The 6,000-nt window shown below is 37.9% G+C and overlaps 1 long non-coding RNA gene across 1 annotated transcript in view; it reads right to left on the bottom strand.

The window, feature by feature from the left end:
- Positions 1-373: 373 nt before the first annotated feature.
- LOC132683760 (uncharacterized) overlaps positions 374-6,000 on the bottom strand; it is a 30,230-nt gene continuing 24,603 nt past the window's right edge. Inside the window, exons 2-3 of the long non-coding RNA XR_009612370.2 lie at positions 5,087-5,197; positions 374-2,937 (exon numbers count right to left, since the gene is read on the bottom strand). This is a non-coding gene — a long non-coding RNA (uncharacterized LOC132683760). The remainder of the gene's footprint in view (positions 2,938-5,086; positions 5,198-6,000) is intronic.

Raw genomic sequence — 6,000 nt, 5'->3', positions numbered from 1 at the left:
TCCTCTTGCATTTATCTGACTTGGCTACTCTTTGCCTTTCAGTTTCTCCCTCTTGCTTCCTGCTCACCTTCTGCTGTCTCTCGACTCTCCTTATCACTTCTAATGGTTCATGGTTTTTGCTTTCCTAGAACTTGAGCTAGCATCATGGCCTCTCCAACTTCCCTCTACATAGAGACATGTCAACATTGGCTCTCACCACTATCTTATTCTTTAGGAAGATCCTGGTTCAAATTCCTAGGAATGGGATAATTTTCTGGCCTCACAGTGGATTATCTGTTTGGGTCACTTAGCAACCACTCTTATATAAAGACAGGCTCAGCCCTTACAATTTTAGCTGGAAGAAAAGGGCAGTCAATCGTCAGGCAAGGCTATATATTCATCAGCATGGTCCAGTGTAGATGTTGACCCCCAAGGATTGCGGTGCAGATCAATCAGAACAGAAAAGTAAAAAGTATTATAAAATACAAAGTTATTGAAGAAGATGTGACATTATGTTTTATTTTATTTTTTTAAAACATTTTATTTTTCAAGTAATCTGTACTTCCAACATAGGACTTGAACTCACAACCCCAAGATCAAGAGTCACACGCTCCATTGACTGAGCCAGCCAGGTGCCCCTATTAAGTTTTAAACATACATTCAGACATATCCCCAGGTTCATTAGAAATCCACATATCAAGTTAACATCCTTGCTAATTAATCTAGCATACGTCTTTACAGATTAATGTTTTGTTTCCATAAATGATTCTTGCAAATATTCTTCCCTAACATCTGGCTGCATGCTAGCCATGTCAGGATCTCTGAGTCGAAACAGAATCCTTCAAGTTTCAAGCAATTAGGCATTCAAGTGAATACCATGCTAATATGTAGATTTTAGCATTGTATTTTCTTGGATTCTCTTTAAAAAGAGGGAAACAGAAATTATTCTTCGTTCAATAATAAAGCATTGAAAATGCATCTGTTTCCAACTGCATGTGGTATCTGCTCAAATCTGTATTGGAAAATTACACTGTAAATGCTTTGTAGGCTTTTTTCCCCACTCATTTTCAGTCTCTCACAGTCTCTCACTTCTTAATCAATGCCTATTTTCTCAACACAGACTGCATTGCCACCAAGCTATCAAATAATAATTTTCTTAGAACTCACAATGAAAAGGAAAAACTTAACCAAACAAACAAGTGTGACGCTCAGGAACCTTTTGTACCTGCGCCATCACCCTAAGGCGTTCATCCCTCTGCAAGCGGTGGGTTAAATTCAGACAGGCACCTGATACGGCAATTGCAATTCTTTAATTCAAGATTTTTCTTTAAGTCTGAAATGAACTTCCTTTCCCTTGTCTTCAGGAAAGCCTGCAAATACCAAATCCAATTATGAGAGAGATTTAATTTCCCTTTTGGTATATGACCCAGCACAACAATTATCTGTGGATGCTTAAAGAAAATTCATAAAGTAGAATTCTCTTGGTTCACACCAGATAAAGTCCCCATGAAATGATGCTGTGGTTGGCGTCATCTCCTGACATTCATGCATGATTCAGCACCTCTAGACAACAATTTGAGGGAATCTGTTTTTCCATTACAAGCAGACTCTGTCTTTTTGCTAGAAACCGGAAGGATCAGAATTCCCAGCTTTTTAAGGCTGGCTGCCTCCTGTGACACCCAGCACCCAGAAGCAATCCAGAGGCTTTTCTGGGTGTTTCTCTTCACACTGCTCCGTGGCACGGCAGTGATGAGGCATCCATCCAGGTGATTGACGGTTTTTTCACTTGTCCGCTGCCTTCTTCTGCATCTGCTGAGACAGCCTCTGTGTTTATATGTGTGATTAGGCTGAGAATTCTTGGGTCAACCACCCACAGATTGTATCAGAAATAATCAATCTTATTTGACTGTCTTAACATTTTGGCTATTTTGGTTGTTGAGGCAACCAGATCTGATGAAGTATTCGCTCGTCAATTTGATGTTCCACAATCGTCTGTCATGGTTCTGAAGTTGGAGGGGGAAAAAATAATAAAAATCAACTGTCAAAACAGTTCATTCCAAACAGTCAATCCAATCATGATTTTCTTCTTGACACCAGAGAGCATTGCTTCTTTTTTCCTTTTTTTTTCTTCACCTCCTCCTCTTCTCCTGAGATCTGTCCCTCCCACAAACAGTTTCTTTCCTCCGGTTATGTTGATGAGCAGCAGAGAAGGGAAATATTTTAGGTTCACAAAGGCTTACATTTTCCTAGAAGATTTCTGTTTCCTTTGTTTTGATGTTTGATGACTTTTTGCTGTTGGGTAGTCCTGGAAGGACAGATATATTGAATGTATGGAGAGTGTTGATCTTAATGGAGAATTTAGGCAGCAATGTCCTTTGCTTTCTCGTTCAAGATGAATTTTCCTTTTCGGGGAGCACAGCTCCAAAGCCAGGGACAGGCAGCTGGCTTGCACAGTCCCTTCCTGTGCCTGAGCCTGCTCCAACCTTCTTGGAACAGAACAGCTCTGAGTCTGGCCCTGGTGTGGGATGTGGCTAGCTTTCCAAGTTGGGAAATGTGTTAGTAATTACTTTTTACTGCTGTCTTTATTTGAATTTCCAGACTTCTCCCCCCTTCTCCCAGCCTGTTTTTCTCCACCCAGCTTTCTACCTCATTCTGACTGCTAATTTAACCCTGGCTGCCTTCCTCCAGAAACATTTGACCTTGTGCAAGAACTTGGCATGAATTTCTCTCCTCCTACTTCCCCAGAAGGGAAGCACTGGGCTAGGATAATTAGCATCAGCAAGCAGCTCGGCTGTGTCCTCTGGGTTCCACCTGGTTCAACGATAGCCCCTTTTTTTCTGGGCAAAAGGGCAGTGGCCACTAGTTTCCAGTTGCCAGGAGACCTTGTTCCACATTTTGCTTCAAGAAGATGTTACCAGGGATGTGGACTAAGCCAATTAGCTCCTTTAATGAAGTAACCTGTAGGGGAAATGTAAAAGCATGGGAACCTCCCCAGTCCACATCCTTTCTTTGGACTTGAAACAATTCTATTGGTTTTTCTTATCAAGAAAGGTTATTCTGTTTCAATTGATAGTCTAGAAAGGCTTACAAGGAAACTAAGATTGTTTAACCTGCTTACCTTTGCAATCACTTAAGAAATGTCCATTTCTTCCTTCTGTTGATAAGCTAATTACATACCACTTTTATCTCCCTGTTAATTAAGCCCCTAAGGGCAAATACTGGGTATAGTTTCATAACTGAAATACCAGCATATATGTACTTGAAAATAATGCTACTTCAGTCCTTGAAAAATGGTCCACAAATCCATATTCACTAATTCAGTCCACTTTCTTTATTACACGGAATGAGCAGGGTTTCATGGTATATGTTTGTGAATGTATATTATTAGAGTTTATAGAATAGAACTATGTTTGTAAAACGACTTGGGTTATAGGGATTCAGTATAGAACTAAGGTCAGTTGGGTGGAGATCGTGATAGAAATTATAGATAGGGACATTGACAATACCCACAGAAGCACAATCTATTGAATCCAGCCTATGAAACGCAAGAGACTTAGTACAAAACTCAACCATTCTGTGCACATATACAAAACACATATATTTTGTGTATATGTACAGGACACTTAGTCACACAGATTAGGACTAAATTGTGGATCACCATCCTATCCTTCTATTTACTGGGCAAGGGGAAGTAGCAATTGTATGTATGGGTCCAGGGGATAAGACCTCTACTTATTAGGAGATGCATGTCCAGAGATGAGATTTCTCCATATTGTATCTACCTCTCAGATTAATGAAAACTGGCATTGTTTTCTAACAATGAGATTCTCCCTGCCTCCACTTAGGAGGACCAGTTCTTTAATCAAGCTTGGATTCTCCATAATGAAGTACACTACATACGGCCCAAAAGAGAGAGTGTGAGAGCAAGAGCATGCACTCTAGGTCCAAAGCTCTGCCTCTAGCTGTGGGCCCCTGAAGTATTTTCAATAAGGTACAAACTTGACTGTTGTACAAATACACAAAGGACACATGCCAACATTCATTTGCCTTATTAATGAAGGAACCAGTGGGACTGTAAAACTGGTTCAATAATTGGAAAGACTAAATCTGTATCTATAGATAGAAAGACAGATAGATTGAAATGATCTTTGGAATTGCATTTTATACTGGACAAAAATCAGTTGCATTTTCACGACAAAAATTCATGAGTTAGGGACACCTGGCTGGCTCAGTCACCCGAGTCCACACCCTTGATCTGAAGCTTATGAGTTTGAGCCCCACAGTGGCCACAGAGCTTACGAAAGAAGGAAGAAAGAAAGAAAGAAAGAAAGAAAGAAAGAAAGAAAACAAAAGAAAGAAAAGGAAAAAAAGACAAAAGAAAAGAAAAAAGAAAAGAAAGAAAAGAAAAGAAGAGAAATGAAATGAAATTCACAAGTTAAATTATAACTTCATATAAGTTCATAGAGCCTGGTACTAATCAATAGTAAATAAGAAGTCACACAAGAGTACATTCCCCTAGAGAATGAATACTCTGTGGGCTCCAATTAGATAAAGCTCCAGTATGATATTGAAGGTCATGCAAGTATCTTTTTGCTTTATTTTCAGGTTTGGGATCATTTTCCCAACAGGACTTAGGGTAAATTACCTCTCTCTCTGAACTGCAATGGCTTTATTTGAAAATCAAGAGTAAGGATATCTACATTTCAGGATCGCTGAACTATTTAAATGAAATTATATATCTAAAGCACACCCCACAATACCTCCATAAGTGACAATTCCCTTTTCTACATGGATTCTTTTTATTCCATGTTAACTGACATTTTGCCAATCAGATCTCTTTCAATTGGCACTTCCACATATTACCAAAATAATGATAATTGATGGTTATGATGATGACCCCGAAATCTTCACAGCCTTCTGTGTCATTACAGTTAAAATTATGTGTTCAGCATAGTATTAATGTTAAGTGTAATTTATTATATTCTACTTTTTAAAAAAACGTCATTATCCCTGGACCTTGACTCAGTTAAAACAAAATTTCCAGTTAACCAAAACCATATTTTCCAGATTATTAAGCTTATAAGAAAACTCTAACAAGTGTTTTTACCTGGAACACCAGTTTGAATCCAGAAGTGCCCATCTTAAGTGGTAGATTTGAACAAATGTCCTCTAAATTTTCTTCCAACTCAAAGATTTTATAATAAGTGGAAAAGGATACCTAATAAAAAATAATACATAGAAAGGAGAAAGTGCATACATTTTAGGCCTCAGAAAAAACACAATTGTATACTAAAAATAATAACAGTGGGAGTAGTGTTTTTATTTCTTTAAAAACATGTCATTATGGACAATTTCAAACATACAGAAAATAATAAAACACTCAGATACCCACTACCCAAATTTAACACAGTTTAACATAAACATTTTACTCTTTTGTCATGTCACCTTGAGATTAAAAAAAAAAAAAAAAGATACAGCTAAATCCCTCTTCTCATCCTCTAGTCTCTCCCTTTGTCCACCTTCTACACCCCAAAGATAATCATATCCTGAAGTTGATCTATATCCTATGGCAATGTGCATCCGTAACAATATACAGCATTGTTTTGAGAGATTTGAGACTTTACTCAAGTGGTATCATATGTTATGTGTCATTTTGCAACTTCTCTTTTTTTCACTCAACACTGGGTTTTTTTTAACTTTATCTGTATAGAGCTATCAAGACCTACTCTATGTTGTATCCCAAAATGTAATTATCCTACAATTTGTTGAACTATGTCTTTACTGAGCTATTATCTCCAATTTTTTGCTGGAACAACTCTGCAAAAGCTATCTTTGCAAGTACAAAGAATTTCCTGGACTATGAGGAATGTACACCTTCTACCTTCCTAGACATTGCCACATTGCCCTCTAAAGTGATTATACTGATTTCTATGTCTCATAGCACGAATATTTTCATACAATTATAGACATTTGACTGTCCTTTTCAATGAAGTGACTTCATAATCTGTGCCTATGTTTCTA

The sequence above is a fragment of the Panthera onca genome, chromosome C2 (genome assembly GCF_046562875.1).
Source record: "Panthera onca isolate mPanOnc1 chromosome C2, mPanOnc1 haplotype 2, whole genome shotgun sequence".
NCBI classification, from domain to species: Eukaryota; Metazoa; Chordata; class Mammalia; order Carnivora; family Felidae; genus Panthera; species Panthera onca.
This window is presented reverse-complemented; position numbering and strand designations above follow the sequence as displayed.